The 27250-nt window shown below is 45.2% G+C and overlaps 1 long non-coding RNA gene across 1 annotated transcript; it reads left to right on the top strand.

The window, feature by feature from the left end:
- Positions 1–27250, top strand: LOC135899417 (uncharacterized). The gene is made up of 4 exons (XR_011507044.1): positions 1–133; positions 4464–4589; positions 22736–22976; positions 27142–27250. It is a non-coding gene; the product is annotated as an uncharacterized lncRNA (long non-coding RNA).

Genomic DNA, 27250 nt, shown 5'->3' with positions numbered 1-27250 from the left:
TAAGGTGGCAAGTTTGCCGGCAAGTTGCAGCTCCTTCACATCAACGCGAAGGCTGGAAACCTTCTTCCTGGCAAGAAATACGAGGCCGGCATCAACTTGGCCAAAAGCTTATTGCGCTACCTGTGGAACAACGGTTGGTTCTTACGATTTCTATCCAATTCGATTTTCATAATAGTCCCGATTCTTGCACTTACAGTGCCCGAATGAATGTGAATACACACTCATCCTTCACTATTGTGCAGGCGCTACTCCGCGCAGGCAGTTACTAGAATTATTTCCTGAGTGCAGTGTTCAGATCTTCCGCGACAATATTGCGCGTAGAAACAAGATAAGATCACCTATGACACTGCATAGTGAACGCTATTACGATGGTTGTTGCGTGATATCGCATATTACCTAAAGTTTATTAAAATGTTCTGTGCAGTTACAGGTTACATTATTTTTAAAAAATTTGAGGTTTTGCGTGCCAAAGGCACGACCTGATAATGAAGCTCCCCGTAGTGCAGGACTCGGGGAAATTGGACCACGTTGTGTTGAAGCCTCCATGGCAGCCGCCATGGCCAGGATCTGGTCCCGCGACCTCGAGCTTAGCAGCCTAAAGCCATTGGCATTAAGCAACCACGGCTGCTCGGTTGTATAGTAACTAATAGGTGTTTTTGTTATTGCATTAACCCTTTTTATGACATTAATTTTTGTTTGCCTGCTAGGCTTTTGCCCTAAGCTAAGAATAACAATTATCGTCCCTTATATACCATCTCCTCTCGCAACATACCACACAGATGAGCCGGTGAGGAATTTGTAAAAAAGGCAGCAAAGTAGACATTTGTGAGAATATTATTCAAAGCGCAAAGAAGGAACAAGCACAAAAGGTGGGTCATTCACAGGACAGGCGCCTGTCCTGTGAATGACCCTCCTTTTATGCTGCGTTCCTTGTTTGTGCATTGAAAAATATTGATCAATTATGCACCAACTAGGCTCACAGAAAGTTCTAAGCCACATTTCTGCGAGTTTGTGGAATTCATGGTGAAATGAAAGACGCGCGACAACAAAGGTTTTATAAGAAATGGCACCAAAGCACTATAAGGAACTAAATGTATATATGAACCAACTTTTGATACAAGTATTATATTACTACGCAGACGCTGATATTGTAAAGAAGCCTTCTCGCACAAAAAAAAGAAAAAAAGCGCACCAGGTGTGTAACGCAAAAAACAAATGACCTACAGCGCTCTTCGTAAAATTACATCGGAGAATACCTCGCTTCTCAGGCAGGGCTGGTGCCGGCAGAGCCGGACTTTCACCTATGCAAAGTGGTTCTCCGATTTTGACGTGCACGCCATTACCACTCCTTACTTGTAAACAAGTCTTTTTGTCTTTTCGAATACCCATTTACTTACGAGCAAGCACTTCTGTTGTATATTCGCATTAACCTTTGGTTGTTGCGCGCTGCTCTCATTTCACTATGGATAATTGCATAACTAAATAACTTTAGGCTCTTCTGCTGAAGGTACGGGGATATGCCCTGAGTCGAGTGCATGACATAGCCGGGTGGACAATATGACAAGATTAGCTGCATCCCCCTATTATAGTGGGATGTATTAATAGGATCATCAGATGACACGGTTACGCAATGCTAAAATCGTCAAAGGAAATTCATAAGATGAGCTTCAACAGAAATAAAAGAACAAATTGTGCAATAAAAAAAGGCGAAGTTTGAGACTTCCACATTAGAAAGGAAAGCTCATGGAGAAGTTATTTGAGCTGGCTGCCGCTTTTCACTTCTGAGACGCTTTATCTCAAGAAAACCTTTGAGTGAGGAAAAGCCCAATTATGATTCCATACGTAATCCAAGAAAAGCCACATCAGCGTGGCACCATTTCTCACTTGAGAAGCAGCGCTGTGCACTCGAAGTTTTCAACAGTATTGAATGCCTTGTGCACCTGCAGATTCAAAATCAAGAAAGGGGCTGACAGATGGAATAGCACACTATGGTATAAATGTTATAAACAGAGATAAGGTACCTCAGAAAGGCTGGCCAATGTTTCGATAGGATGGCCTATGCCTTTGACGAAGATGGGTCCTCCTATGGTATCGTTGGCCAGCCTTTCTGAGGCACCTTATCGCTGTTTATAACCCTTGTGCACCTGTAGCCGTTCTGGTCCGCAGAGTGCAGTCGTAACTACGGCAACACCAACTGTTTTACAAGCTGCTATATAATACCACTGAAGTCAAACAATCCAAAGAGAAAAAAAGAAATACGTGCACGAAATGGTAATATTTTGATCTGCTCCTTAGTCTAAGTTATTTTTAACAAGCAAACTCTCGTCGCTTTTGACGCGCTGACCTTTCTCATACAACGTTGCCCTGTCTATGCCCATACCCAAAATTGGCGCATGGGAAGCAGGCTACAGCCATTTCAGTAACGCTGACTTCTCAACCCTCCCGGTCCCCCGTACCCCCATCAAAGCTACCTGCTTCTCTATCTCCTCAGATTTTTCCATGGTGTGGAACTGATTTTTGTTCTTCCAACATTATATAGAACAAATTGTTATTGCAATTTAAGCGTGTTCTTTCTTCAATAAAGACGGTTGAGGGCAGTTTTTTGTTAAGAGCAATGAATCGCATGTGTTTTCTTGTTGTTTCACACAAGAAAGCCTAGAAATATAACAGCGCATTTTATCAAACATAAAAAAGCTGGATAATCTCACTGCACTTAAAAATAGAGAACTTAGAGAAATAGAATAGAGAAAATAGAGAAAATAGAGAAATAGAGAAAATAGAATAGAGAAATAGAGAATAGAGAAATAGAGAACTTAGTTAGTGAAAGCTGGTTCATCAAGTTAGCCACGTAGATTGTGCAGAGGCACTATGCATTGACCGTACAATTTCTAAAGCAGTTGTCATTACCAGTAGCGCAACAAGGGCTAAACTGCCGAGCATGTTACCACTGTAGAAATCCCTTTGGTTGCAATTTTCGCCTGTTTGTTCCACGTTTCTTAAGACAAGAGATTATTTCAGTACTGTTCTCGTAATAAAATACTCCCCTAATTGCCACACTAGTTAGTGCAGGCTTTGTTAGATGCCTATTGACCCTTGTTGATTTACTGCTCAGCTTACTTCATCTTCATCGCAAAAATAAGAGCCTCAGGCGACGTAAAAATTTAATACAGACGGCTGTTTCCTAACCTGAGGCTTATGTCCAAGGAAACTCGACCAAAACTGCATATATAAACAACCTGAGAACCCGCAAACGCAAAGGCACAACGCAGGCAAATAGAGCGGGCGAATGCGTTACACTTCTTTGCTGCTTGCCCTTTTCAACAATTTTCTTTGACAAGTGATTATCAATAACTCTGCCAGAACTGTTATTCTATCTATTAAACTGGGACGGCCTAAGAGTCAGAATCAACGGAGAATATCTCAGCAAACTTCAGTTTGCAGATGACGTCCTGTTCGGCACCACTGGGGATGAGTTACAACTAATTATTGTGGACGTTAACATAGAGAGTGTAAAAGTGGTGTTGATTATTATGCAGAAGACAACAGCCTCTAGAGTCTGTGAAGGAGTACGCTTACTTAGGTCAATTACGAACAGGGATACCGAAGAATAAAATTCAGAGAATAAAAAAATGGGTTGGAGTGCGTACGGCAGACATTGTTAGACCCTGACTGGAAGCTTGCCACTGCCTTTGAAAAGAAAGTTGCACAATGAATGCGTGGTACTGGTGCTAACATATGAGGCAGAAACTTGGAGATTTACAAAGATGCTCGAGAACAAGTTAAAGACCGCGAAAAGAGGGATGAAACTAAGAATATTGGCGTAGCGTCGAGAGACAGGAGGATAGCGGCGTGGATGAGAGAGCAAATGGGAATAGCCGATATTCTAGTTGACATTAAGAGAATAAAATGTAGCTGGGCAAGTCATGTAATGCGTAGAGTAGATAATCGTTGCACCATTAGCCTCCCAGAATTGGTACCAAGGGAAGACAAGCGCTTTCAATGAGGGCAGAAAATTAGGTGGGGTGATCCAATTAGAAAATTAGCAGGCGCATGTGGGAATGAGCTAGCGCAAGACAAGGGTAATTGGAGATCGCTAGGAGAGGCCTTCGTCTTCCAGTGGACATAAAATATGCTGATGGTGATGATGATAATGAACTGTGATTCTTTCCTTACAAAAGAATTCAGAGCAGTAGAGTTTTCACAAATATCTTTACAGCTCTGTCTCCCGCGGATTGTTAAGGCAGCACTGCCAGATTCTAGCTACTTAGCCATGTCGCCTTCGCCATTGGTTCTCTACGAAAAATTAGCTTTTTAACGCTTGCCAGCAAGGCCGTCTAGTTATCAGTAACTTCACCTTCGAACTTCATTTCGGGCCCTTTTGTCCTTGCTCGTTTTTGCACTCTTGTTAACAGTATTCACGTTTTAATGGCCAAAGTTCATTGTCATTTCCTTACAATGCCCAGTTACGTCCCAGAACAAGCTGAACGTGATCCTGTCTGTCTTCACAACGCTGGACAAATACATCATCTCGGGAGCACTGGATACCATCAAGCGGGCCGACAATTCCTCGCAGTATCTCGACCACGTGGGTAAGGACGGCACATTTTGAAGCTCCAGAAAACTAGCAATGCCTCCAGTCACTGTTCATTAGATCTTTTATTTAAACTGAATATTTTTTTGGGGGGGGGGGGGAGGAGCAGCGTCTTGCATAGACGTCCACGGCCAAAAATCTCGCCAGAGCGAAAGGACAGCCCGAAAAATGGCATAAGTCCGAAACGGAGAGACTTATCGCTGATTTATCTCTGCTACGCTTACCCACAGGCAGCGCCAGTGCGTCTGTCACAACTGACGTCACTCTCAAAATACCGAGCGCCAGCGCTGGCATAGGAGATCGCAGAGAGTAACGCAGGGACAGGAGTAAGATTTCGGGGAGTATGTGTCGCTAAACGCAAACTATGTTTTACTGAAACGCACCTGCACTCGTGCGAGAACTTGGCGGCATCCGAAACTTTGAGGCCTAACCACACGGAGCACAGCATACGCATATGCTTGCGCATACGCGCCTCGGAGTCAGTGCGCATGTGAGAACGGGAACGCTGACCGGGCATGCGATACGTTCTCCGAATGCCCGTTTCATTGGGCATGGATTAAGTGCTGCTAGACTACCTTAATCTGAACTGTTGGTGTGTGGGCTTGAGAATAGATTACTGCGAACCTCATTAGGCTACCTTTTCTCTCGATTTAATTTGTCGATATCAGTGGCACTACGTTCTTTTTCACATAGAGAAACAAAGATTAAATGTGTACATCCTCGAAACAGAAGCCAGCTAGTTTCAGTACCCACGATATAGATGCGTGTATGCCAGTCACGTAATGTCGGCGCACAACCTGCCACTTCTGGCGTGTGCGCTCATATTTGGCACGGGCAGACGTCGGCACCACCCGTGCATTTTCTCTAGAGGGACGCGTGATTCGTATCCAGGCGCGTACGATCAGCCCCGTGTGGGTGGGACTTTACATGATGTGGTTGATGACGTAGTAGTTCTGCGGAAACCCGGAAGGTGGAGAGAAGTAATTAATAAAGGAGAAATCAGCCATCCACCTGTTTGTAGCTATTGCTACAAAGGAAACCCATACGAGTTCCTCGAAAGAAAAGCGTCAGAGTTGAAGAAAAATTCGTTCTGGTCCGGGACTCGAACCCGAGACCACCGCCTTTCCAGGGCAGCCGCTCTACCATCTGAGCTAACCAAGCGGCTAGCAGATGGCAGGGTGAAGTCGAATTTGTCGACAACGCACGAAGCAAAGGCAAGTGCTTGACGTAGTAGTTCTGCGGAAACCCGCAAGGTGGACGGAATTAACAAAGGAGAAATCACCATCCACCCTTCTCTCCACCTTAATTACTTCTCCATTAATTACTTCTCCCCACCTTGCGGGTTTCCGCAGAACTACTACCTCAAACACTTGTCTTGCTTCGTGTGTTGTCGACAAATTCCACTTCGCCCTGCCATCTGCTAGTCGCCTGGTTAGCTCAGATGGTAGAGCGGCTGCCCCGGAAAGGCGGTGGTCCCGGGTTTGACTCCCGGACCAGGACAAATTTTTCTTCCACTCTGAGGCTTTTCTTTCGAGGAACCCGTATGGGTTTCGTTTGTAGCTATCGCTACGAACGGGTGGATGGCTGATTTCTCCTTTGTTAATGTGGTTGATAGTGGCGTTGCGTCTTGGCTGCCCACCCGTAGGTTGACGGTAATGCAGCAGGTTCTTCGCCGTACTCCGCTGCGCATCCCTTTGCGGCGTCGTCCTTCGTGATTTCCAACCGGATGGTCTGAAGAGCGTTGGGCAACCACGAAGCAACCGAGCTGACAAAGAAGCGCACGTGCGCAGCCATCGCGATGCCATCGTTTTCACGCAGTCGTCGTTGTATTGTCGTCATGTCACCGTGGTCCTTCCTCACGCTACCATCCCTACGTTGTCATCATGCTGCCATTGCCGTCAAACTGTCGCAATTCCATTGTAACCCCGCCGTTTTGATCGTGTTGCCAGCGTCGTTGCGCCATCCACCCTGTCGTCGTCATTCCATCATCGTCGTGCCATCACCGTTTCGTCTCCCCCATCAGAGCCACGTTGCAATGGCGTCTACCCAAATATGTAGACGATAATTAGCAGAGCGATCATTAAGCGCTCTGATCGATGTCATCAATTTACTTCGGAAGTAGCGCTGTTGAGTCTATTTAATTTATGCTGTCTGCCGAAGGCTATTCGCTTAGCTTGAAAATATTATTCGCCCGTTTTTGGACGAATATTTCAACATATTTCCTGGCATCCAGTGAAACATGTTTTCTCGTGGGAGTAAGGGACGCTTAATCTGGTTAACATCTCTGCCTTTCACCTCTTGTTTTGTTTCCTCGTGGAAGTGTCAGAAATGCTGCAACGTTCGTATTCTAACGCTGACTAAGTGTTCGAGGGTGAGCCAAGACGTATAGTGCCTGTATGGGCGCCCCAAGTACCTATAGGTGGTCACGTGATAAAACGCGCGCAAGCCGGGCAAGGGAGGCGCTGGTTTAGCACGCTTCTCCTCCTCTGGCCCGGTCTTGCGTTACCCTCGCTCTGTCTTGGAGATAATTTCCGATGGGTGCGAAGCTGGGGGGCGCTGATATAGCACAAGTTCAAGTTTCGGAGACGCTTTGAAGGAAGAGGCAGCAGAAGCGTTCGTTCCGCTCTGTTTGCGCCCTTCATCACGCCGACGCTGTGACAGCGAGTGTTCGCGGTCATTGAGTGAGATCTGTTCATGTATGCACGTGCGCGCGTGACCCCGTGCTTGCTAATTTAAGGAGCAAGCGAATGTCTACTGCAGTTTATTTAGCCGATGAAGCTACGAACCTTTGTTCGTGCAGTTGTTCGTGCAGTGGTTCACGCCGCATTGGGGTGAAACTGCTACATGTTTGTTTTTATATTTCTAGGGGGGCGAAAAAGCAGTGGTGCGTACGCTAATGTTTGTTTCTTGTTGCGGAACGCAACGCACTGCAGTAGCCCAGTGGCTTTGGTCTTGCGCTGCCGAGCTCGAGGTGGCGGCTCCAATCACAACCGCGGCAGTCACATTCCGATGCGGGCACAATGCGAAAACGCGCGTATAGCGTGCATTCCATACACGTTAAATAACCCGAGCTGCTGAAAATAAATCTGCAGTTTTCCATTACCGTGCGCCTCATAAGAAGATCTTGATTTGGGAACTTAAATCCTCAAAATTCAATTTTACGTCGCAGAATTACATTTAAGATCGACACTGTTGAGTGCGCCTACTGAAGTTTTTATCTCGTTGCTTTGCTTTCTTTAGTAGCCCATACCTTTTTTTTACATTTTCTTATAGTCAGAATCCAGTGTGACAAATTCAGGTTTTCGTTAGCACAGGAAACCAGCTATCGCTTAAGCATGTGATATATTAGCAAACATGGTCAAGAAAAATCAATATTTAGAGTTTGATGTAATTGCAGAACATGACAAGGACGAAAGAATGATACGCTGCATTACAACCAGGCACAGGAACCCGAGAGCCTCCCTAAAACAGAAGACGTTATCTGGCATTTCCTCTGAATTATAATCCTTCTCTCGCCAGACTCATCTCGAATATCAGAGGAGTCGCGATCTTCCACGGCGACTGTTCGCCTGCTATTGAGAGTCAAACGACCCATTCACAAATGTTGACTCTTGTTTTGTGACTCTGCGCACGCAAAAATGGGTCTTCGGAAGAAAAAAGAGAGTCAAGTTGCCTTGACTCTCTTTTTACTCTCTTTTTTCTTAGAGTGTCTTCCTATTGTGTCGGTCTGAGAAAAGGGCTGAAAAACTGACGACGGCGCTGTCAGGGCTGAGTCGTCTCCATTATCATCACCAGCCTATTTTTATATTCACTTCAGGACGAAGGCCTCTTTCTGTGATCTTAAATTACCTGTGTCTTGCTGGCTGATTCCAACTTGCACGTGCAAATTCCTAATTTCGATCGCCCAACCTAATTTTCTGCCGTCGTCGACTATGCTTCCATTGCCTTGGCACCCATACTGTCACTCTAGTAGTCCACCGGCTGTCTATCCTATCACATTGCCTGCCCAGCCCCATTTTTTTTCTTAATGTGAACTAGAATATTAAATATCCCCGTTTGCTCTCTAATTTGCATTGGTCTCTTCCTGCCTCTCAACCTCATGCCTGACATATTTTGTTCCATCGCTTTTTCCCCGGTCTTTAAGTTGTTCTCGAGCTTCTTTGTAAAGCTCTAAGTTTCTCCCCCATATGTTAGCACCCGTAGAATGCCATGACTGTGCACGTCTTTGTGTCTTGTAAATAGTGTTCCGTACATTCACTCCTTGATTTGCGCAACAATATATTTTCCTCCTGCAGACAAGAGACACGTACAGCAGTGAAGCATGTTTTTTATTTTTTTATTTATTCATACTGTCGATCCCATCAGGGATCATAACAGGAAGGGCATACATAGTTATCTTGCAGTGTAACAATAATAATTAGCGCAATAATAAGGTTAGACATATTAAACATGCAGTTAGCAGAGGCAGACAATGTAGTAGGCATAAAAGTAACGTTATACACTGTAATAATGTTAATAAAAAAAGCAACAGGTAATCAAAGCCAGAAAATTTACAAAGGTGAACAAAATGGTATGCATAAATTACACTATACATACCATTAAATTTAAGAGTAACAAGGGGTAATGAGGTAGTCTGTCAAATGTTAATGGTGGTAAGCAATAATTACAACAAGAAATAAGTAAACAATTTGCATAAATAAACAATAGTACTCAGTAATGGCAAGTAATACAAGTTATAAAAGTTAGGTGTACACAAGAGGTAGTAATCCATAAGATACGTTTAAGGTGTCGTTAAAGAAATTGTGATTATGTACACAATCTAATGAAATAAAATGGCACAAAAATAGATGGTGACACAAGTACATCATAATTGTGAAGCACGCAATTCATTTTCGGCTAATGTCAAAAAAGTAGTTAACGATAGGCTGTCTGTAATATTAGGGGCCAGCTTATTCCATTCACGTGTCATTAAAGGGAAAAACGAATGCTTATGGCTTTCCGTATGAAATGGGTGTTCGTTTAATGATAGTGAATGTTTATGTCGGGTGAGTCGTGTTTGTGCTAAAGATAAGTATTTGGAACTGTCTGTTTTCAATTCTTTATGAATTAGTTGATGCATAAATTTTATTCGTGCAAGCTTGGCTCGTTTTTGTAAGTTCAGTATACCGGCCTGTTTTAGCAATCCTGTGGGTGAGACAGTTAACCTATGTTTGTTGTAAATATATCTGAGTGCCTTCCTTTGAATTGCTTCTAGTTTGTTAGTGAGTTCTTTGGTGAAAGGACACCAAACAACGTTAGGATACTCTAATACAGATCTGACATATGTGTTATATGATAGTAGTTTTGTGTTTGGGGGTGCTAGTATAAGACGTCTGTTCAGGAAAAATAATTTTTTTTGTGCGGTCGAGGTAACGTTGTTAACATGGCGCTCCCATCTGAAATCGTGTGTTAATTTTAAGCCAAGGTACTTGTACTCCTTCACTTTGTTAAGTGTGGCGTTATTTATAGTGTAGTTAAAATCTGATGCGAGCTTTTTTCTAGAAATTGCTAAAATAGCTGATTTTCTAATATTTAAAGTCATTTGCCATTCGATACACCATTTGTACACAAGTGACAAAGCGTCATTCAAGGCCACATGGTCATTATGACAATTGATTGCCTGATACAGAACACAATCGTCAGCAAAAAGTCTAACATTGACTGGATTATTAGAAGGCAGATCATTAATGTAAATGAGAAATAAAACTGGAGCCAGAACACGTCCTTGTGGAACTCCGGATCTTACGCTAGATTTCATGGAATATTGCTGGTTATCTTCTACAAATTGAGTGCGGTTAGTAAGGTAGCCTTTGATCCAGTTCAGAATAGGGCCCTTTCCCAAGGTAAGTTCGAGTTTATAAATTAATTTCTTATGTGTTACGCGATCGAAAGCTTTAAAAAAATCTAGAAAGATTAGATCGATTTGTTTCTGTTGGTCAATACTTGACGATACATCGTGGACAAGCTCAATTAGTTGTGTGACTGTGGAAACTCCTGTACGAAAACCATGCTGACAATCCGTTAGTGGTTCTTCCTGTTCAAGGTGTTTCGTTATGTGCTTTAAGAGAATGTGCTCTAGTAGTTTACAAACAGTGCATGTTAGTGAGATTGGTCTGTAGTTAGCGGGTTCTGTTTTACTTCCCGATTTATGAATTGGTTTCACTTTAGCTGTTTTCCAATCCTTAGGGAGGGTACCTGAGGAGATTGATTTGTTAAAAATTATTAATAAGTACTTAGCCATCCACTCAGCGTATCTGCGAAGGGATGCATTTGGAATATTATCAGGTTCTGGTGATTTCTTTGGGTCTAAGTTAAGCAGTAGGTTAAGTATGCCTGCTTCGGTTAATGTGAGTGGCTCTGGTGGCTTATTTCTAGAGAAGCCTGCTTGTGGTAGTGCGCCGTTGTCCTCAGTGAAAACGGAGCAGAAGTAGTCATTAAGCAAGTTAGCAGAGTTCCTGTTATCTTCATTTGAGGCTTCGTTGTCGTTACGATTCTTTTGGTTAATGTAGCTCCAGAACTTTGTGGGAGCAGTTTTCAGAAAGTTTGTGAGTGTATTAGTAAAGTAGAACTGTTTGGCTGTCTTAATTTTTGATTTCACAAGTTGGATAGCTGCGCTGAGATTTTCATGCGTAAATTTTAATGGGTTAGTTTTCAGCAATTTTCGCATTCGGTTTACTTTTCGTTTCGCGTATATTACGTCACGCGTTATCCTTGGATTACGCCTAGTAAGTTTCTTTTTTCTAGTTGGTATGTATTTGGTTATACAATGAGATATAATGACGGAAAATGCGAGCCACAATGTATCGATGTCTGTAGTGCTGTTATGGGAAAGTTGTAAAAACGTGTCGTATTCATTAATTAGGTAATCAAGTATACTAGTGTCGTTAGCTTTACTATAGTCTGGGTAAGCAATTAATGATTTGCTGAGGGGTAACGCTGTCGTGAAGGGGTATAGTGCAATGGGTAATTCTATGATCCGAAATACCATCTAGTAAGCTTAATTTTGTTTCGTCATTTATGAAGTGATTGCTGAGGAATATTAGATCTGGTATGGAACAGCTGGATCACTGTACACGTGTAGGTTCAGTTACAATTTGTGTGAGGTTGAACGATAACATAAACTCAAGTAACACATCCGCACAGGGTGAATGATGCTGCATTGTTTGCCAATTCACTTCAGGAACATTAAAATCACCTGCGATTATTAATCTGGACCCTGATGCATATTGCTCGGTATATTCATGCAATCGGCGCACATCGTCGAGACCGGAAGAAGGACTGCGATAGACGCAGCCTACGACAACAGTATAAGATGCGAAGCGCAGTTTACAAAAGATGGCCTCAACGCCCACAACATCCCGCACCATTAAAAACGGGATTTCTTTTTTTACTAGAATGGCCACGCCACCGCCTCGTGTTGTCCTGTCTTTCTGGATGATAGCGTAGTTGGCAGGGGCTATCTCAACATCTTTAATATCAGCTGTTAGCCAGGTTTCTGTTAGTGTTAGAAAGTCAGGTTCATATGCAAGAATCAAGGCTTCAAGGGAATCCGTTTTTTTAAATATGCTATGGGCATTTATGTTCAAGAAGGATAAGTCGGATATCAAGTTCGGCGTGAACGTAGGCTTCGAGGGCCGTGTTGTTGGTTTTTTGGATCAGGTTTAACGGAACCTGCTTTCAAAGGAGCTATATTATTATTTTCTTCGTACCAGTAGAACATTTCGCCATTGATTCGTAGTTTCTCATAAATTAGATTAATTTTATCTCCCGATTCTTTCCTTGGTTTGGCAGAATTCCATAACTTCCTTCTTAAGTCTCGTACACGAGGCGAAAAATCTTCGGAAATAGAAAAACTTGACCCCTTTAGCTTGAAACAGTTTCTCAAGATTTTAGTTTTGTCTCTAAAGTCGAGAAGCTTAAAAATTATTGGTCTTGTTTTTGTGGTATCCGGCCTGCCTAATCTATGAATACGTTCGATACTTACAGCTTCGAGTTTCAGGACATTTTTGACAATTTTTTCATTTACTGTAAGTTGCAATGTGTCTTCATTTTCCTTTTCCTCTTCTGGCACACCATACACAATTACATTGGATCGTCTGGAGCGGTTTTCAAGGTCGTCTAGTCTTAGTTCCAGCATTGAAACGACTTTCTCTAGTTTAGTTACCTTCTGCGCGCAAGACGAAATCTTTTTGTGTAGGGTTGTAAGTTGCTCTAGTTTCTTGTCTATTGCGGTTAAACGCTGTTCCTTAATTTCTTTTAAATCCTTCATGATTTGTTGTAGTTGCCGCGAAATATCGGGTGTATCAAGACCCGGGTTTGTTTCAATATCTCCAGCTAGTAGCGAAAAAAGCGCTCGAATGGCTTTCTGGGCCAATGAACTGTGAGGCCAGGCTCCCAAGATCGCTTCCGTAAATGGCCTGTCATCCTGAGGGCAACAGACTTGAGCGCCCGGCTATAGATATCCTACACTTAAGTTCTCTCTCTTCCTCTTTCACTCCCCATTCCCCTCCCCACGTGTAGGGTAGCAAACTGGACTCAGTCTGGTTAACCTCCCTGCCTTTCCGTCTTCCCTTCTCTCTCTCTCTCTCTCTCTCCAGCTAGTAGCAATAATTTGACGAGATCCACTATGTCAAAGATTAGTTCACACAGCAGCCCAGGGCACGGCAGCACAACTAAACAGAGCTCGTTAGAGTGCATGCAATCTTTAAAGTGCTTTCTTACTTGCACAATGAATACAAAAGGGTTATCCATGTACCCTGCGGCCAGCTGCCGTGCCCTATGGCCCGCGGAAACGTGTCGCCCCTACTTATAGCACGAAGCGATCGATGCGCCACCAACATCGAGTTGAACCCTGGACTGGCGCTCGGAATGGTCGAAGAAGTATGTTGATAGTGCGGGCTGTTGCCGTGCAGTGCCAGCGGGACTGGCTCGGTGGTTTAGCGGTCCGGAAGCGGATGCGCAGCCTGCGTGTTGTCCATCTGGAGGCTTGGTGTTTCATTTGGGCCATGACCTGCGGCTATCAGCAGCAGAGTTGCGGCTATCTGCACGATGAATACAAAAGGGTTATGCATGTGCCCCTGCGGCCAGCTGCCGTGCCCTATCCAGCCATATCTATCCAAGTAATATCCATCCCCAATGCATTGTCCTACAGACTGCAATAATACCTCCCCGCGTCTTTCAACCGTCGCTGTGCTCCTCGTTCGCTTTCGTCTTTCGCTGCGCTCGTTCGCTCGGTTGCGCACCGCCGCCGCCGACGCTCGTCGCAGGAACGGGCGCCTAAAAACTGTGCTCTGAATATCATATGTAAGTCCACACTGGCTGCCTTGGCAGCACTTCAGTGTTAGTGAGCATGATTACCGCATCCTAATGTTTTTATTGCACTTAGTTTCTCACCACCCACGAGAATCTGTATAGTTTCATAGGAGCTAGGCTCATTGTTTGGTTCATGTCAAAGTATAACACGACAACACTCACAGTCTTGAAATGGACAGAGAGAGCAAGAAACGTTTATTATTTGAAACAGTGTCCCGACCGAGGCGCGGTATCACCCTAAGGTGGGAAGGCTCCTTAGTGCAGGAACCCTCTGGCTTCGACTGCCCTCTTGGTCCCGGCGACAAGTCGTAGTTCGTCTTCCAGATCCCCGAGCGCGAGCTTGGCCTCCTACGTTTCGAATAGGTGGTTTGCTTCTTGTGCTCGTTTTGCGTCCGTTTCCGGTTGCATTTCGCTGCCTTCCTGCCATGGGCATTCCAGGAGCAAGTGTACAAGAGTGTCGGGTACGTTGCAGAGTGGGAAGAGGTAGCCGTGGAACGTCGGGTAGAGGTGAAACATTACCGTTCCGTGAGTGTACGTGTTAATATGCAGTTGTAGAAGGATCATGCTTTTAGGGTGTGGTGGAAGGTACACTCGACGCTCGAGCCCGTAGCGTTGTAATGTGGCCAGATAATTTATGGGTACGGCCTCAGCCTCTTTTGTCCCGCGTCGGAGAGCGCGTGGGAAGATGGGAGCCCGGCTGACGTGCTCGCGGGCAGATGCGTGGGCCGCTTCGTTCTCCTCTAGTCCCTCGTGTCCGGGTACCCATGCACGTTACGCAGGAGTACATAACCGCAGGTGTACATAACATAACCGCTACATATGTGCATGTGGTGGTGGCGAGAGCGATCGACGCTTCTTCTGCCGCTTCCGGGTTGCGTGCCCTGACGGTTGCCGATGCTAACTCGCAGCCTCGGGAGTCTACGACGCTCAGAGCGTACGCGTTTCGATGCGGATACTTGGCGCGTCGGTGTAGCGGGCATTCGAGTCGTGCTTGAAACTTCGTTTGATGGCGTTAGCTCTAGCCTGTCTTCTACTCTTGTGGTATAAGGGATGCATGTGGCGCTGGACACGTGTGATACAAATGAACTCTCGAATGTGCGGTGGGATGCGCTCTTTCTTATCCGTGTCGGCAACGTACGTCTCGCTATAGTTCAGGTGTCGGAGTACTGATCTCCCTGTGGAGGTGAGTTTGAGTCGTAGCAGTTGGCTGTTCTTGTGCGCTTCGGTGGTCTCTTGCCACGTGCTGTGGATGCCCATCGTAAGGAGACGTGAAGTGGAGGCCATGGCGGGGAGTCCCAGGGCAACTTTGACTGCCTTCCTTATCATGATGTTGAGCTTTTCTATTTCAGCGTTCTTCAAAGCCAGGTACGACGTGCCGTATTTGATGCGGCTGGTGAGCAGTGCTTGTATTATTCTTAGCGTGCCTTGCTCCCCCGCTTCTTTGGCTTGAGATCCACTTGACGAGGTGTGGGAGTGGCGAAAGGCTGCGTTGTAGTCTCGGTAGGCTGGCAGCTTCCGATCCGTCCTTGTGGATGTGGAGTCCAAGTATTCGTATAGTGTCGACTTTCGGGATTGTTGTCCCGTTGAGGGTGACACTGGGGTCGGTCTCTTCGTAGTTGGTGGCCGGCCTCTCGTTCTTGATTTCAGGACGAGGTGCTCAGACTTCTCGGGGGCACAGCGGAGGCCGCAATTTCGGAGATAGCTTTCGATGGTGTCTACGACTTCTTGTAAGCTACTTTGTTGCTGAAGATAGCAATAGGGGCAAGTTTGTACGGCATATCTTATTTTGTTGTAGCGCAAACTGAACAAGGGCAACAGAAAGGCACATCCGACACAGCTGTTTGTGTCAGATGTGCCTTTCTGTTGCCCTTGTTCAGCTTGCGCTACAAGAAAACAAGATATATTTCTTGCCTTCCAGTGTTCATAGCTCTAATCCAGAGCGTGATGTCATCAGCATACATCGCGTGACGCAGATCTAGTATGGTCTCGAGGAATGCGGGCAGCTTGATCATACCTACGTTAAAGAGTAGCGGTGAAATGACGGACCATTGCGGGGTGCCTCTGTTTGGAAGTAGGAAGCTTTCGCTGCGGATGTTGCAGATCCTGACTGTTGCTCTGGGGTCCATCAGAAAGTTTCTGACGTACACGTATGTCCTAGTGCCACAACCGGTGCCTTCGAGTTTGCTGAGGATCGCGTCGTGGCTAACGTTATCAAAGGCTCCCTTGACGTCTTGAAATGGAAAGTTAGTAATTTTGTTGAAGTCCCCATTTTACCAGTGTTTAGATAGAATGAAATTATGCCGTCAAAAACAGTTTTTCTCAGAGCTTGGCGCGCTAATAATGTAAAAGCAATATTTTAGAAGTTTTTTCTAGCGCAGGTTAAACTTCATTTATAAATTGTTTCACATTGTTTGTTTCGAATATAACTACACTCTCTGTGATAATTACATACTGACACATAGGGACAAACACGAGCTTATGTTGAACGTATAGATAGTGATGAAGGAAATCTTCAATGTTCCAATACTAAAGTTTAATCTTTCGTCTACATACTGCTTCTATGTATTCACCGTCTTTAGCGGAGGACAACAAAGTGGCCCATTGACCCACTGCAATGTACAACAACTAGATTTGGGTGGTGATAAAAAAACAGACTTTGAAGACTCACATATTCCAATGACCCCCGGTAGAGTCCTCCTTTCTCTTCACTTCGTGCAATTCTGCAAGTGGGTTTGCAGCATGCTATTCAGGTTCTGTTGCGTCTGCTGCAGAATCCCAGTCTGATTCTAGCCCAATCTGTAGAGTCATGCGTAGCAATGAACGGTCGTATAGGCAGGCTCCCAGGTCCTATCGGTGGCTCCTTCTTCTCTACTCAGAGCTACATATGCAGAGTTCTATTAGGCATTGCGTAAAAAAATACTTGACAACACTTTCCTGAACGAGGTGCGGTGCTGATAGCAGTACCTCCAAATTTCAATGAAGCACAACTGTCGGGGGCGTGACAGAAAGTATAACAACAACTCGGCAAAATACTGTTCGGTTAGTTGATGCCATTGCTTTGAAGGTCTTATTCTTCGTTTGATTGTGATCCCATGTAAAGGCTTGGAGCGACAGTAGCTTGCAGTGGACAACATGGCTGTGTCTCCAGGGTCCACAGGGAACACTTCAGTTTATTTCTTGTCCGATTCCAAGTCCTTCTAAACGCATTGAAGTGATATTTGGCTCCTCCACGCTTTCACTAGCACGAGTAGACAACGAGCCACATACCATTGTTTCGTCGAGTGGTACGCAGCTGCTGCAATTTCCGGCTAGTTGTTGTACCGCCCATGTCAGGCGAAATTGGATGAATGAGTCTATACGTTTTGCACGCACACGCGTCAACAAATCGACGCAGTCCGCATAAGGGCTGTCCACAGCGTACTCCTGCACGCCGCAACGCTTGCATGGCGCTTCCAGCCCGCACTACAGCAGTAGTAGAAATTCCGCCCATGTCTTATTGAAGTTCCGGTACTTCTGCTTTGCCAATTTCAAGCTTAAAATTTGTGATGCATTCATCTATAGGAGCAAGAACCCTTCTTTCCTTCGGTGATACGTTCGAGTGAGCATCTTGATTGCTCCTTGGACCATCATTCTCATCTGTAGAAGTCTTCCGTTTTCGTACTGGTTCATGAAGTGTTGCAGTATTAGGAGTGGCTGGCCCTCTGCTTCCCCAAGAACTTGCAGGACACTGGAATTGTGTCTACTCCGGCACTAGTGGACCCCGAAGAATTTGCGTGTTTGTTTCCACTAGATTCTTCACACCTGCGTCGATTCGATCCGCTGCATTTTTTTTTTCGAATAGTTTTGCTACAATTTCACTGGGTGACAAATATCTTTGGTGGTATTGCTATTTTCACCTTCCAATGCCTCGTAAAATGCTGCAAACATTTCGTCCAGTCCGTCCAATGGCCACTCTTCAGTCATGTTTAAACGACAGCGAGAACCCTCACTTATAAGGCGACTTGCTTCGCCTACTCAATGTCAAGGTTACGCCTGCGTAGCTGATAGAGCAGCTCTCACGCAGCTTGTAAAGATTGTTGAATATATTACCAGTGTGCAGATCTAACAATATCCTCATTGCCGGTTTTCGAAGCGTATTCTTATGCGGCGTAGTGTCTACGCCTTGTCGCGTCGTTGAGGTAAACCGGATTTCCGTCCTTCAGGAAATTACAAGGGCCCGGGTAACAATGGCATGGTAGTACTGACATAACAGATTAGAAAAGTATGTGTTCGCCTTTTTTAATATAAAGCTTATCAAGGCCAACTGGTTCGAACCATGCTCATCCAATACACAGCACCAACCACCCACACTACGTGCAACTCGCCCGCTGCACACAACTAGCTTAGCAAAGCTGAAACTGGCCATATCCCCCACTCGTGCATACAAATATTAAATTTTGTACAGAGCCTGTTTGTTCCAACCACATTGCACTTGGCACTGAGAGTTTCAACAGCGTACACCACTGTTCACTAAATTTTGTCTTGGTGGCTTTTATAATTCTGCCAGGCCAGCAGGCTCAATTCTTCCCCGCTCGTTAGATACGCTCATTTGCTTACGCTCGTTAGATACGCTAGATTGCTTGCATATGTACTTTATTTCGAACACCCCAATTACCCGTCTATATTGAACCTCACCTGCACTTCACCCATTAATTTTTCTTTATATTCGCCAAAAATAACGAAGAGGTCTCCATGAGTTCAGTGAGAACACCAGGCCGAACTTATGTATCACTAATGAAAATGTAAAAGGTAAACAAATGAAGGTTCAATAGTTATTCGTATCGCTTGTAAATCAGCCAGAAACGTTGAAATTTTGCGACACAGTGCACCTAAATGCTGGCTATTCCTTGAAAGTATAAAACATCTGAACCGAAGAGTTCTCTTGGGACATTAGGAAACCTAGCTAATAAATGCACCGTTATACTTTGAAATACTTGCTTACAGCATTTTAAATGCGAAGCATTTATTGGCGAACATTTGCTACTTTGACAGTATGCATCTAGCCGCCTACGTCTTGGTGCTCTCATGGTGGTTTCACTAAGTTGGTATGCACGAAAATTGGCATAGTACGACAAGAGTGTATGACCAACATAAAAGAGAGGTTATGACATGAATATCATGACATGTGTGTCATCTAGGTCATGAGACAGCCGACTACGTCTAAGTGCTCTCATGGTCGTTTCATTAAGTTGTTATGTACTAAAATTGACATTGTATGACAAGAGTGCATAGCGAACATAAATGATAGGTCATGACAAGAATATCATGATATGTTTGTCATGTAGGTCTTGAAACAGCCGCCTACGTCTTGGTGCTCTCGTGGTCGTTTCGTCAATTTGGTGTGTACTAAAATTGACATGGTATGACAAGTACGTATGGCGAACATAAATGATAGAGCATGACATGAATTTCATAACATGCGTGTCAGGTAGGCCATGAAACAGCTGCCTATGTCCATCAAACAGCCGCCTATGTCTTGGTGCTCCCACGGTCGTTTCTTTAACTTGGTAGGATCCCTGCCCATTGCTTCACATAACATCGATTCCCACAGGGCGTGGGATCTGCCGGCTTTCTTTTCAACCTTTATTTGATTAACACGCATTTACCATCGCACATAAGCTTGGTGTATTTACCACCATACATTGGCAAAACTTGACGTCAGTTGAAGTTGTAATTGTGCCAGCGCAGCCGTCCAAGTTTTCCAGGAACCCTAAAACAGACTTATAACGCGATGGACCTCTTGCGTAGACATTCTATTAGGAAAAGCGCATTTCACCCACTCATTTTGGAACATTGCCTGCATATTGCCCATACCATGCCCAAACTTTTCCCAGATATAAACAAGATGCCTTGTTTAGCTCACCGTATCTACGGTGTTTCATGACGCGGGAAAACACATGGAAAAACGAGGGTTTTGTCATTATCCGCAGCAGCTGCATATAAAGCAGGAAAGTGAAAGTTTCGAAATGCATTGAGCTTGTAATTCTCTCTACTTTCGCGGAATTTGAAGTCCTTATCTTTTGGAGTTGTAGTAGGAGTCGGGGAAACATTACGACTAGCGGCAGTATGACACCCTGGAACGCTTGAATGCGTAACATATTACGAAGGCTGCAATGAACCTACCCAGAAAAAACGTATATCGCTCGTCACTAAGAACAAAGCTTTGTACTTTGAATTAATATATACACCATGCAGCACATAGTTCACCTGCGATAACGAGATAAAACAACTAAATGGTGTGTATAACGCGTAAAAATTGGGAGAAAGTGAATATTCGGTTTCTCTTTTCGGAGCACATAAGCAACCAGCACAGTTCAAATTTCTGGTACACCTCTCCAAAAAGGGCCTTCATTTCTTCAAAATATGAAATATCCGGTGTTTTTGTCCTGCCGGAAAACACGCAATAGCGTATATAGCTCTTATTTAGAAACAGCCTGAAACTGAAATCGGCGAAATCAAAAATGACACATGCCTTGAAAAAAAAATACAGATCACTTTTCCATTGGCACAGAAATGGCTCTGCACGTTCGACCACGGTCATTTTCCCGAACATATCTACAAAAATTCATGATTACACAATGAAATACGACAGTTGTACCTGTAAGAGGTTTGATTAGATGTTTGATGGTGATGAGATACTGAGGCTGCAACGGCTATGTAGACTGTCTGTGCACGGAGGTTCAATAGTTTGAGCGTTTGACAATCCAACGATATCATGCCGTGACACACACCAATCTTTGGGCATGGCTGATCATTATACTTTAACCGGACCTCTACCCCCGCCCGCATGTTAAAAGTAGCTCTTCCGTCCGCAGTTTGCCTCAAACTTGCAAAGGCTTCCAGGTTCGTTGATCCCAGATCGTGAAGACTGCCTTCTGCGGCTCGAGGTGGCGTTTCGGCCAGGAATCCACCAAGCCCATCGACCAGTGCGCCCGGTAGTAGTAATGAAGGATAAAGGGTTTATATTGCGTTATGTAGACTGGCTCCAGATACGGAAGCCCACTTCATGCAGGAGCATATTAAACGTAGGAGTTCACATCAGGACGCGTCAGCCCTTCCCGGCACGAGAGGTCTCCGCTTTTAATACCGTCGCCTTCCCTAGGTGACTAAACTTAGAGAACCTGATGACTGTATCGCGGCCAATTACAATCGTCGAGTCAGTCGCAATAGCCCACCCATGATATTGCACCCTTCCGGCGAGCTCTGCCTCCGATGGTGTTATATATGCAAGGACGTAGCAATCTGAGAATCCGAGGTTGAAGCCGTTCCCACGGTCGCATTCAATGTTCGGTCTTTTCATCATTGGTTCAGGTTGTCAGGTACAGGAAGAGGGGTCCTTTGAGGAATCGTCAACAATCGGTGTCAACCCTGCATGGGCTTCTGGATAGGCGCTGAATAATGGCGAGGTTGCCTCGTAGCAAACGTCTAATTAATGCCCTTAGCCGTGTTGAGACGTGTACAACAAGTGACATACGAATATGTGACGGCAAACAACAACAGTACTCTCGATGACAAATCATGAGGGTACAAAATGAGGTGTATCCCGCCATCATGTCTCGAAAGAAATGTCTTGCAAGTTTACAACGTGCACGATGACATGCGGAAGAATACGCAAGCGAAGGCAAGGGCGCTATAACGCGAAGCTATTCCAAGCTTTTCTATTCCAGTTCTGCAATCAGCTCTCCACGATTGGTCAAAAAGTTTTCCGGCCACTCCCCCCCCCCCCTCCCCGTTCTGCCTGTCTATCACGCGACGTCACGAAAACTGTGAGAACGAGCCATCTGATATGGTGTGTGCACACTGATTATGGATGATTATACAAAACTAAAGAAGAAGAATAATTTCCGATCGAATGCCTTTTTCACCATTTGTCCTCTGTTATCGCTCAAATGTTTTCGGGCTGCGCTCACTTCGCCTGTCCGTCACGCGATCTGACAAAACCGCGAAAACTCACTTCGTCAAGGTCAAAGTGACATGTGCGCGTTAAAGACGCAATTATAAGATGAACAAAACATTTTCTTTTCTTGAATAGCCGAAGACTATCCCGTTACGAAATAAATAGCAGATGGTTGCCCGCCGATCGCTCTGGTATTGGCTTCTTGAAGCTGCCGAGCAGCGTGGGCTTATTTGCATTTAATTTAACTTTCTGCATGGCAGCATAACGTTATCGAGCCCTTGCGACACGTATACGGCGTCGCTCTGGCAGCACTTCTTTGCTGAGGATCAGTTCTGGTGGCATTTTTTACCTTCTGATGCACGCTTAGCTTGCGGTGGCTGCAGCCACCGCAAGCCAAGTCAGGGGATGCGGACTAATCACAGACGCCGGCACCATCCTCTTCATCCGGATATCTACTTTCACTGTGCTGGCTCGACCCCATTGAAACGATCTCCACTTCGGCGAGCTCATCGCCTCTTGTCAGCCAATTCGATAAGAAAATTTCCTCAATACAGACAATGCTATTCGCTCTGAATGCAAAAAAGTGAGCTCCTATAAGCGAGGAGAGCGTTTGATTTGGCTTCTCAAACAACGCTGCGGGTTACTGCCCGACGCTTGCGTCGGTCGTTGCATAAATTTAACGTCAGGAAACTTGAATAAAAAATATACTGGAATAGTCTTGCGTTGTGGGGCCCCATTTCACCAAACGGACTACAATTCCTGCGCATTCGCGCACGTAAGCAGTCTTAAGTGCCTCTGCTGAACTTTTTTTCTTGAGAACGCGAAAAGAACAACCACAGAAACAATTTGATTCGCAGGTTTTGACATCAGTGGACACGAGTTGCTGAACATCATAGCCAACACGTACGAAGAGCTGGGCATTTGGCAACATCGCTGGCAGGGTGATGGCTCGGCTAATTGCGTCATTGACGGCTACGGGGATTTACGCACGGAAGCAGTGACGTCACGACGAACGGCGGCGAACACGACGCATGACTACGTGGACAAGGCGTACGTGTGGACGGTTGACACTTCACTCAGCGTGCGTCGATTCCTGAGGTATGGCCTGTTTGCGTTATTCACGATCTTCCAGTGTGAACACGTGGGTAAGCACAATTAGAGTTACTAAGGTGCTCTTTCTTTTAGGAGGCAGACCTTGGCAACAATTTAAATGTCAGTTCATCAACATATACGGATTCCTCAGTATATTGCAGGGTTCTGAAAATCCACCCCCGTCAAAATAACGCCATCGCAGCCAGGAATAGGACTCCTGAAGTTGAGTCCAGGAACAGGACACTACACTCGTGGAGCCAATGCAGCGGCTGTTCTTTCAAGACAGTGTTTCGCGGAGACAGTGTATGTAAGACGTGACGATGCCCAGAGCTCTTCAAACGTGCAGTTTAGAGAACTCCCCATTGGCCGTGATGTCGGCCAGAGTTGCCACCTGGCGGGCACTGGCTAAACCACGGATAGCGTGGCATGGCCTCCGATACTGCGCACGCTGGCAGGTTTTTCTCCGGCCGACGTATTCGGTGCGCTCCCCAGCAAAAAAAGAAAGAAAAAAGAAAAGAAAAAAGAAATGTAATCAGGTGCGTGCGCTCCGCCGCTTCTGGATGGCTCTTAGCCGACGTGTCCACCCAATGCGTAGACTGCCGTAGAAGGGACACCGCGAGAGATCTCAATGTGCGCATTGCTTCTCTTTTCGCGTGTTGCGGGAGATTTTCGAAGAATACATCCCGTCCGAGTTCTGAGCTCTCCCTCGCACATTTTGACGTCTCAACCATCTCGTTCTCTAGCACCCTTCTTTTTCAGTGTTTTTCTATATTCTTATCGATTGATGTTGTGTGACTTATCATTAATAACTTATTTTTTAAAGAAATCATATGTACGTTCACACGCCATTCATTGTCTCTGAACTTGTAGTTTATTGCATACGGCGGAATTTAATTGTTGCCTTACATTACTTAGTTCATTTTCTTGCACTTATCGTTTCGGTGATTCATCATTTGATATGGGAGTTGCTATGCTATACGCCTACACTGTAGTGTGGGGATCTTCGTGTAATTTTTCCTGTAGTGCCTTACCGCGCGTACTTTTTTCAGTTTTTGGTTTTGATTTCTATTGTAGTTTTTTCAGTGACGGAATTATTACTGCACGCTGCTACGTTCTGTCAATAAAGGTATCATTACGTTGATGTTTTGTTTTTGCCTTGTTGCATAACACTTGTTTTACGTTGATCTAACCGTAATTAATTAGGGGAAAATGAGACATCCACCCAATCGTAGCAATTGCTACAAAGGAAACCGACACGGGTTCATCGAAAGAAAAGCCTCGCAGTTTGAGAAAGATTTGTCCTGGTCCGGGACGACTTTAACTATAGTTTTCCACTTCCTGAAGGTTCTGTCAGGTATTAATCTATAAATATATTTTCTCAAAATAAATAAAATAACTTTGCCGTAAGCAGACACGTGATGTGAGAGACGCGAATTTTCGTGTTTGGTATAATTAAAATTTCAGCCATAATGTTCATACTATTTATGATGCCGTTAGACTGGCATCTATAATGTACTAATCGTCATCAGCAGCATCAGCAGCTTATTCTTTTATGTACACTGCAGGACGAAAGCCTCTTCCAGCGATCTTCAGTTACCCCTGTATTGCGCTAGCTGATTCCAATTTGCGCCTGCAAATTTCCTAATTTCATCGCTCCACCTTGTCTTCTGCCGTCCTCGATAGCGCTTCTCTTCTCTCGGCACGCATTATGTAACCCTAATCGTGCACCGCTTATATTTATATAACTTATGGTCCATTTATTTTTTCTTAATGCCAACCGGAATATCGGCTATCCCTGTTTGCTCTCTGATACACACCGCTCTTTTCCTATCTCTTAAGTTACAACTAACATTCTTCGTTCCCTCACTGGTTGCGCGGTCCCCAAATTGTTCTCGAGCTTCTTTGTTAACCTACAAGTTTCCGCCGCATTGTTAACAGCGGTAAAAATGCAATGATTGTTCAATTTAATTTTCAACGACAGTGGTATAGCTCCCAGTCAGGATTTGGTAATGCCTGCCGTATGGACTCCAACCCATTTTTTATTCTTCTATGAATTTCCCTCTCACGATCAGGGTTCCCTTTGAATAACTGACCTAGGTAAACATGCTCATTCATAGAATCTAGAGGTTCTACAGACATGAGAGAGTCGGATTGTAATTTTCATATACGAGAAAACGTAATTCTCTTCGCGAAAACTGAAAACAAAACGCAAGCACCTCTTTCAGCGTTTCTACCATTCATAAAGCAGCCATGGCGTCCCAGATTTGCGCTCCCAAATCTCAAAGGCCATGAAGCGGCGCGCTCGCTCCCTTGCAACATCTCCAGATTGCGCTTGCCTCCACCGCATCACGGCCCACGCAAGAGGCCGCGTTTCTACCAGAAAGCTCACCTTCGTGCATAGCGTTCACCGAACGTTTCCCGTCATATATTACGGGTACATAAGCTGCAGTTGCCGGGAAGCGTGAGAAGCGTGCGATCAGAGATCTCCGAACGCTATCGCGTTGCACTGTTATAGACAAAGCTTAAGCGCCCTCCAAATTTTTTTTTAGAGGGCAGATCTTAGGCGGCTGTTTCTGCGTTGAGCGTTTCAGCGTCAGCATCCCTCGGCGAAACTGAGTGAACGAGCACAGCGAACGATGAAAGAGCGAACTCAGAGCGCGACGGGGGTTGAAAGACGGCCACAGCGAAGAGAACGCGATGAGGAAAGCGGAGGAGGAGGGTGCAGCGGTGCATGAGGAGGAAAGCGGAGGGGGAAAACGAAGTGCCGCACGAGGCGTGCTACACGGCGGCGACGAGGCGTATAGCGAGCGCGTCCACCGCTAGCGTGGCCTTCGGACCCATTGCGCGGGTGGTACTTCAATCCCGCCCCCTGGCGCTAGAGGATGCGCTGCGCGCGACCCAGGCGTTCCCGTGGGTCGCGTGGGCCGATACGCACATGAGACAATGAGTGATGCAAGCGGTGGAAGAGCTTCGTCTGGCACTGCTACTAATCTAGCTGCCCGAGAGCACCGTATCATTTACATTTTAAGTTTCTACATTTCAGTTTCAACCACAGTTAATTTTCCCGACGCTTTCCTTGGTTTCATTGTCTGTTGACTTTATCTGGTTATAATTATAGCGACCGTCCGCCACTTCGCCATGCCTCGCGGTGGGGGTTATTTCCCCCTCGCTCCAGAGATTCCGTTTACCTAGCTGTGCCTGGCCTTGGGGGGTCATTGCCCCCTGCTCTTTCTTGCAACAGAAGTGGCTGCCCGTCTGGGGCACCACCATAGCCACTCGGCAAACCTGCTTGTAATTTTGAACAAAGCCAGTAGACTCTCCGTTCTCAAGCTACCAAACTTGTATTCCTTGCCTCCTCCAAACTGAGCTCCCAATATAATTAACGAATCGATATTAAAGTTTTTCCAATCCAATCGATTCCCTCAGTTCCCCTTCTTCACTCGTCTAATCAAAACGAGGGCCTCGAATGTGACAGCCTTAATGTCATAGGTAGCATAGCAGCGTTTATAGCCACGTGCCTGCTCTCCTAATATCATGTGTCACGTTACGCCATCAGGCACAAAGAATACTCCACATCCGCCCAACATGGCTCTGAGTGGCGCTGACTAACACTCATAAGGCTAGATCTAAGCATAAATACTCAATTTAGTGGACGAGTTCATAAGCGTCACCGTAGCACAACTGGCAGTGCAACACATGCATTACCCGCAGGTAGGAGATTCGGCTCCCATTGGCGACAGGGTATCTTTTCGTCCACTTTCATTTCCGTTTCCTTTATTGTTTTCTACGTTCCAATTTCAATCACACCTAATTTCCCCGGTGCTTGCTTGGGCCTCATTGTCTGTTCCCTTTACCATGCTATTACGCGGTTATATGCACACAAATTTTCACCACAACCAATAAGCTCAATAAAAAAATACAAGGGCACCTAAGCACGTCGTATGAATTGCGAATGCGAAGCCGCTGCGTGGTCCTTTGAGTTTCGAACTTCTGGCGGACAGGCGAGCGCGTTGAAACGCTTGGTCAACGCCCTCTTACTCGAAAAAAGACGACGACCTTTTTCGCTCAATGGACCGCTTGATGCTCTTGCATTAAAACTTGACCAATGCTATATGCCGACTCCTGGAAAAAGTGAAAAAAGCTTTCAGCTGTACTTTTTTCCTCTTTTTAGGAAGAATATTGACGGCATTATGACCAACGTGCCAGCAAATGTCCTCGATATCCTCAAAGAAGACGAGTTCTCAAATATGTACAGGCTTGCAACTGCCCAGGACAGCCCA

Source organism: Dermacentor albipictus, chromosome 6 (assembly GCF_038994185.2).
Source record: "Dermacentor albipictus isolate Rhodes 1998 colony chromosome 6, USDA_Dalb.pri_finalv2, whole genome shotgun sequence".
NCBI classification, from domain to species: Eukaryota; Metazoa; Arthropoda; class Arachnida; order Ixodida; family Ixodidae; genus Dermacentor; species Dermacentor albipictus.
This window is presented reverse-complemented; position numbering and strand designations above follow the sequence as displayed.